Source organism: Helianthus annuus, chromosome 15, assembly GCF_002127325.2.
Source record: "Helianthus annuus cultivar XRQ/B chromosome 15, HanXRQr2.0-SUNRISE, whole genome shotgun sequence".
NCBI classification, from domain to species: domain Eukaryota; kingdom Viridiplantae; phylum Streptophyta; class Magnoliopsida; order Asterales; family Asteraceae; genus Helianthus; species Helianthus annuus.
The window spans coordinates 152,158,490-152,166,712 of record NC_035447.2 but is presented as its reverse complement, the minus strand read 5'-3'; the positions used below and the strand labels follow the sequence as shown (position 1 = coordinate 152,166,712).

Below are 8,223 nucleotides of genomic sequence, written 5' to 3'. Positions count from 1 at the left end.
AAGTGGAGCTTCCTTGGGACCGACAGTACGGTTTCTCAACGTGATGAGATGTACTTGCGCCTTTGGGTTTGTTGCGGTATTGCTAGGTAACGCGCCTTGTGGTCTCTCGGAGAAATTTTGAGCTAGTTGATTTAATTGTTTTTCAATGTTTTGAATACTAGCTTGTTGGTTTCTAAAATTTGATTCATATTGTTGAAATCGATCTGAGTTTTTCTTATCGGAGTCAGAGATGAGGCGTGAGACAGTGTCTTCAAGTCTCTCTCGTCCCCCTTATTGTTGTGAGAAATTTTGTGACTCATTGCGTGGTTGTTGAAAGTTTGCTTTTTAGTTCTGATTTTGTTGGTTACTACTATTGCCAGGTTCTCTCCAACCAAGTTTAGGGTGGTTACGCCATCCTTGGTTGTAGGTACCTGCCGAAGGACCCGACGGCCTAGGTCTATTATCAATGTAGTTTACCGTCTCTGTTTGATTATCTATTTCTTTCATACAACTCCAATTTTCATGTGGCCCACCACACCCTTCACAAGCCATAACCGAGGCCGTTTTCGCCATTTCTAACTTTTTGATTTTTGAAGAAAGGGCCTCGATTTGGGCTTGTAAAGAAGTGCTTTCGTCAACCTTATGGGCGCCCGGGGCAATAGATTTCTTGCCTCGTTGAGTGTGCCATTGAAAATTGTTTTGAGCAATTTCCTCAATTTGATTATAAATTTCATTTGGGCGACGATTACCTAAAAGTCCCCCGGAGCTAGAGTCAACTGTTTGTCTTGTGTGTTGCAACAACCCATTATAAAAAGTGGATACTTGTTGCCATACCGCAAGACCATGATGAGGACACTTTCTTAGTAGCTCCTTGAACCTTTCCCAAGTTTCATATAAGGATTCCCCATCCTCTTGTGAGTATGTATTAATTTCAGTCATTAATTTAGCCGTTTTAGCTGGAGGGAAATACTTATATAGAAACTTTTAGGCCAGTTCATCCCAGGTGTTTACCGAGCCAACTGGGAGGTATTAAGCCAAGCCTTAGTTCAGTCTTTTAGCGAAAATGGAAACATTCGTAGGCGGATGGCGTCATTTGATGCCCCGTTGATCCGAAAAGTATCACATATTTCCAAAAAGTTGGTAATATGTAAATGGGGATCTTCATCCGCAAGCCCATGGAAGGTTGCGGAGTTTGAAGCATTTGGATCAAATGCGGCCGAAGTTCGAAGTTGTTGGCATCGACATTCGGTGCATTGATAGCAGCGCCAAGATTACCTACGGTGGGCCGTAGGTAATCCATGAGGGTACGTTGGTCCACCATCGGAAGTAGGTCCCCCGAAACTTTCTCTTGGTTTTTAGCTTTAAGTCTTTTTCTTAGAAAGCGTTCGGGTTCGTCTAGAGGTTCTTTTATGTCTCTACTAGAACTGGAGCTCATACACTACGTAGAAAGTTCAGGTGTGGCGCCTGGGTTCCAAGCCCTGCAGTAAAAACAAAAAGAACGTTGGTCAGAAGTTTCACCACGGACCCGTGCTTAGATGAACACGGCCCCGTGGTCAGAGTTACAGTGATTGTTTTCCAGATCCCCGTTACTGGAAAGCTCGACACGACCCCGTGTTACACTGACACGACCCCGTGCTCAACTCTCTGTAACTCGGAAAATAAAAACTGCCAGTAACAATGATGGGCATGGCCCGTGTCCGACCAGGCACGGCCCATGCTGAGTTCTGCAGAAACTGAAAAATTAAGAAAAATCCTAAAAAATAGAAAAATAAGAAAAAAACGATTAGGCCGTTGATTCCTAACTTTCTTAAAATCCTTGTGTCCCCGGCAGCGGCGCCAAAAACTTGATGTGCATTAGGTGTGATATATTTTTAACTATATTTTTAGCCTTTTTTAACACTTTAGTCAAGTTTTAAATTTATAAAACACGATATTCTACTAACACTAAACACACATATGGGCAAGTGCACCTATCGTGGGCGTAGTATAGCGTTGGTAAGATACCGAGGTCGTCTAAGGACACAAGAGCTTTTAATACCGGTTTATCCTCAACGTCTAATCAAATCAAAAGTTTAAAAAAAGGTTTCAACATGAAAATAAAAACTAAAAATGCTGAAAATAAAAATAAAAATAAAACAGATAGACAAGATGAATCACTTGGATCCGACTCGCCTTTAGTGTAACCTTTGATTATTTTCGCACTTTTGCACTTTTTAAGAGTTTATCTTAGTTATTGTAGTAGGCCCCTCTTTTAAAGGTGACGTTACCCTCAACCTAATAGTTTGAGTCAGGAAGGATACAATCCTAAAGGGTTGGATTATTGAAAGATAATTAATTAAGTTATTAATGCGTAATGTGGTAGGCCCCTCTTTTGAAGATGACGTTACCCTCGGCTAAGTAGTTTGAGTCAGCAGGGATACAATCCTAAGTAGCCGGGTTAATATATTAATAGTAGTTTACATATGAGGAGATCAAGAAATTCGGACCCCCGCCATCCAATACAAGTGGGTATTGAAGGAGGTCTTACTAAGCTTGACCCAGGTCCTTGCAGGATCTATACACTGAACAAGGCAAGACGCTTATCAAACCATTCCCTTAACCCCCGACCAGGTAGCCAACATATCTCCATATAGACCGTGGAGATATGAATGGTGTAAATCTTTTATTTTATATAGACAGTAAAATAACGCCAAGACACCACAGACAAATGATAAAGAAGTTTCACCTTCAACATAAGAAACTAGTTATTAAAGTCATTAATACATAACCAAATAAAAAGTGCGAAAAGATTAAAAATAAAAAGTATTACACTAAATGCTTGTCTTCACCAAGTGATGTAAGAGACTTAGGCAAACATGGCCTTTGATTGTCAAGAACTCTTACTATCAATCTTGGATCCCGAGACTACTACACACACTCTATGATGGATGATGGTGGTGGATGATGGTGTTGTGGTGGTGGTGGAGTGTGGGTGAAGTGGGAGAGAGGTGGTTTGCCAAGGGATGATTTGCAAGTGAGCCAAGCACCCCTATTTATAGCCTGCACAGAAGCCCGGACACAGCCCCGTGTCCATCCATCTTCTCTTTCTTCATCAAATGCAGTTTGTCTGCATTAGTTGACCACGCCCCCGTGTCCGCTGGGCACGGCCTCGTGTGCAGAAGTGTATCTGTACTATCAAGATTTGCTTGAATTCTGTGAATCTTTGCGTGTCACACCCCTTTCTAAGGCGGAAGCATGAGGTGTGATCATGAAAGGTTTTCATTGCATACGATTGGTAAACATACTACATGCTCATAAAAATAACTTCAAATGCCAAGCATTACATAACCGAAATCATAGTTCAGTGTTTACATCACGAGACAGCAAATTGTCTGAAAAGTTTACAACTTTATTCAAAAGTAAAACATAAGCAACATCCACGAGGAAGAGTAAGACCGTGCGCACATCCACTCTAGTTACCTGAAATACATGTGAGTTTTTGGAAAACGTCAACATAATGTTGGTGTGAATTCATGCAGTTCTTGTATTGAACGTTTGTATACTTTGTATGAAAAACATGGTATGCATCTTGTATAAATCAAGTATTTCTGTATGTATCAAGGTTGTTAATGGGTTTCAAGGCCATTAACATGTGACACGACATAGGAAGCATCCAAACCATAGGCATTTTTCTAGTTGTCGATTCACGACTGAGACACAAAAGCACTACTCGGTACTAGTTTTCACCAAGAGTGTGGCTGCCCGAAAACCCATTAGATCTAACCTTTTGTTCTGCAGTCTTAGTATGTACACGATTAATGGTGCTTATGGTACCCTATTCGTGACACGATTTCTCGTATCATTCCTCAATTCTTGTATCCATCATACCATTTGTAAACATTGTAACATTTGTAACATGTATTTCACCCCCGAAGTTATAAAACTGAAAACAGTTAAAAGAAAAGGGGGAACATGAACTCACAACTTTGCGTTCCTTGCGCCGTAAACTTCACCGATTTTTGCTTATCTAGCGTCGTGACCTAAATGTGTTTTATTAACGTTAGTCACTAGACTTGTATCACACAAGTACAAGTCACCATCTTTTATGTATTTGTTCTTGTGTTAAAAATAATTTATATTTTTAATTATGTGTCTTACTTATATTATTTTCTCAACAATAAATATAAGTATCTTGTATTTTTCACCCAAATTATGTATTTTGTTCAAAACTTCATTTCATGTTCATAACTTGTCCAAGTTATTTATTCTATCAAGTAATATATTTTCATAAATATATTCTCTTGTATTTGTCTAAGCATGTTGTATGTGTATTTTTGTATTTTCACTCCTTAAGAGACTTAGTGTATTTTCAAGTCCTATGTTAGGATCCGAGGCTCTCATGATTGTGTTTGTTTGTATGAACTTGACATATCAATAAATGTAAAACAATGTAAAGTGCAGCGGAAATGGATACAAACTTTGTAAACACAATCAAAGGAAGAAAATAGTTTGATAAACACATGCTTTTCATTGAGTCGAAGGATTAAACAATACAAAGCAAAGATTACAGCATGTTTACATACTAAACTAGATGAAAGGATTGAATTGAGGAGGAGAACTCACTCAAAACGAATCAAATGTAACAGTACAGAGTACCGCTCCATTTATAGGCAAACCAAACTACTGATGTACCTCAGCTGACGTCACCATGATAGTGACATCTAACGACCTAACAAACTATAAACACTAACCTATACAAACTACTGTTGTCTAAACAACTGATTGATAATACAATACAAACAAGTCTAACACTGTTCACATTCCACTGTTGTAACCTAAGCACTGATTACTTGAACATCAGTGCTTTCTTCAAAAGGTGATCAGTCTTTGAATGAGCAGTGCTTGAATCTTCAGCAGTACTTATGAGACAGCAGTAGATAGAGCTCAGTGTTTGTCTTCAGCAGTCTTTAAGAGTATCATCAGTGTTTGGTTCATCAGTTGTTGTAGTTGAGCAGCACTTAAGGTTCATTAGCTGTTAGAATACCACTGTCAAGGGGAGAGCAAAGTGTAAACTACTGCTTATTGAGAGTCCACTGATGAGATCCGGTTTTGGCTTTACATTATCTGTTCCTCTGGTAGGGTTCAATCCCAACAATCTCCCCCTGGAACAGATAATGCCAAAACCCTTCATTATTCAGGACCTTTATTACTCATCAAGAGTGCCTTAGCTTGATCTTTGAATTCTGCTTCAAATTCCTTTGCACTCTGGTCGTCCTCATCCCTACACAGTGAAATTTCAAGGAGATCCTGCAAATCTTCAACACTAAGGCCTAGTGCTTCTTTCCTTGATATGTACCTCACTTCGCCATTGGCTCTGACCAGGGTCAATACGTGGGTCTTTTGATCAGATATCCACTTTAGTATTTTTAAGCCAAGTGGGTTTCTTGGGAGAGACTTATTTGCTGATGAGTTGAGGGATGATGGCCTTGAGAACACATGCAAACTATCAGACATTCTTTTGAAGGCTTCTTCAATGACTTTGTTTGCTGCAGCTATGTCTTCTGCAGTTTCTTGTTCAATAAGCTCTTGCCTCTCCATTTCTGACATATCTGTTGCAGTGTTTGGTGATGCAGGTTTGTTTAACACCTTCTCAAAAAGGTTCTGAAGCTTTGTTGAGCTATCTTCTTTCAGACCCATTTTCATGATGGTGTCCTTGAAGTACTCTGCTTCTTTTTCTTTGACCTCTTCTTCAGTCATCTGTTTACCTTCTTCTTGGTTTGACACAAGAGTAGGTTTGTATGCTTATTTGAACATTGTTCTGAGGTTTTCTATTTTCCGTTCAAGCTTCATCATATGTTCTCTTTTCTTTGAAGCATCTGAAGCAGTTTTCTTCTTTTTCTTTAGCCTCTCATAGGCTTCATCAGTCTGCTGCCTAGACCATTTTGATATGGCTTCAGCAGTGTCCATCTTAGCATCCACCAGCTCCCTTTTCTTTCCTTTATATTCAGCAGTGAGGTCAGCAATGAGCTTTTTGTATTTACTCCAGTTTGGAGCATTTTTCTTCTTTGAAGGATCATTCTTGATTCTTTGGATCCTTTCAGCCTCATGCTTTAAAGCTACTAATGGCCATTCTTTGAACCGTTGTTCTTCAGCAGGATAGAATTTTTCTTTCATGATAAAGGCTAGAAGTTGTTCTCTTAACTTCTTCTTTTGATCAGCCTTTTCCTTTTCTAGCTCTTGTGCAAATTCTTCTATCTGCTTTACCTTTGTAAGCTAGAACTCCAATCTTTTAGCAATGCCTTCTTCGCTTAGACTTTCATTTTCACTGTCAACCTTAGCTTTAACTTTAGCTTGCCTTGCCTTTATCTTGAGGTAATCATTTATATCTTCTGGAACCATATAGCCTATGAGTGAGGAGAATTTTCTTTTTGAGGGATCTGCTTCTGTATAAAACTGCCTCATCTCATTTTTGATGGCTTCAAGCTCCAGTGGATACTTTGCAGCATTTGGATCATGTATCCCTTCATTGGCAGTGATTGGCTTTCTTTTTCTACTAAAGAGCTGTGGTTGTGATATAGGAGAGGATAGAGCAGTGATGGATGGTTGACTAACAACTGTTGAAACAACTGGTGTCTCAACTGCTGTTGTCAATACAACTGCTGATGTATCAACAGATGTCTTCTGCTTTTGAGCAGGGGTTATTGTGGCAGTTGTTTGGGTGGTGATCAGTGGTTGACTAGCAGTAGTTGAAACAACTTGTGTTTCAACCACTGTTGCCATTACAACAGATGTTATAACATCTGTTGTCTTCTGCTTTTTGGCAAGGGGTGATGATGATTTGGTAGTTTTTGGTTTTGATGGTGGTTTTTGTGCTGTGGATACAGATGGTGGTGGTGGAACAGTAGTTGTGGTGGTGTGTGGTGATGTGGTGTGTGTTGGAGGTGTTTGTGTTGATGATATGGCAGCTGTTTGGCTACTGACAACAATTTTTGTAACTGTTGAAGTGTCAGCTGTTTGATTTGAAGATTTTGTATCAGTTGTTTTTGTAACTACTGATGTATCTTCTGGTTCAATATACATTCCATCTTCAATTCCTTTCTTTCTTAACCTGATTTTCTCCCCTTTTTTGGCATTATCTGCCAGGGGTGTATCCATGAAGAAGATGGTAGATGGAGCTTTTTCACTGTGGGCAGTCTTTTGGATGCTAGCCTTTATAGCTTTGATATCTGCTTGAGTGTCTTTGAACCTTGATTCCACCATGTTGGTCAGCATTTGTACTTGAAGAGCATGCTTTTGAGCAGCCATTTGTTGCTGTTTTTTGTAACACCTCGAAAAATTTCGTCCAATAATGTCTTGACACGTGTCATAAGGTTCCAGTATGTGAAAATATACTTTAGAGGGACTAAAAGTGACAAACGGTGAAAACTATGGAACGTAAGGGTCCAAAGTGTCAACAATGGATAGATAGACTCTATGATAACCCTACATAATATTCATAACCTTAAACGGATGGTTCATGGATCATACTACGCGGAAATTGCACAAAAGTGAGGAATTACAAACTATAGGGGCCAAAAGTGTCAACATGTTGAATTTATACCTCTGAGTGAACTTTTGGCAGACCCGAAGCTTTTGAATGCTAAAATATACTCACTAGAATATGTGGTTAAAATTTCGTGAAGTTTCGATAACGTATGAGAAAGTTATGGCCAAAACCGTACTTGAAGGACTAAAAGCGTCAACGTCGAATTTCATGGCTTTTCGGTTGAGCGCAAAATTATCCGAGGACATTACCATGTAGGTAAATGTCCCAAGGTCCTTAAAAACCAGATTCGAGGGTTTACGAGTCAAGATTCATGGCCAAATCATCGCAACCAAAGTACAGGGACCAAAACTGCAACAAATGGGCAAACTTTGGAACTGCAGACCCCAGGCGCCCGCCTGAGGCCCTACGCGGGCTGCGACCCAGCGCCCAGCTCCGGTTCTCGCGAACAGCAGCGATTTGGGTCCGAATTTGAGTGGTAACCAGCTGTTTTTCACCTCCAATTGCTCCAATAAAATTGCTTGCATGGCTAGGACAACAGTAACCTCTGAATCCAGCTTTAAATCAGATCAAAAGACCAATTCTTGGGCATTTTCATAGTAACCAAGAAGCTCTCAACTTGCAAGAACTTCACAAGCAATCTCTGGAGCATTTCTGGACATCAAGGCCGACTCCTAGTGTTAACTAAGCATCAATAGGACCTTGGTAAGCTTCTAATTCAG

At 39.8% G+C, this 8,223-nt stretch overlaps 1 non-coding gene across 1 annotated transcript; it reads left to right on the top strand.

Annotated features, from left to right (window-relative positions):
* Positions 1-817: 817 nt before the first annotated feature.
* On the top strand, positions 818-924 carry LOC118487908. The gene has a single exon (XR_004882841.1). It is a non-coding gene; the product is annotated as a small nucleolar RNA R71 (small nucleolar RNA).
* The last annotated feature ends 7,299 nt before the right edge of the window (positions 925-8,223 follow it).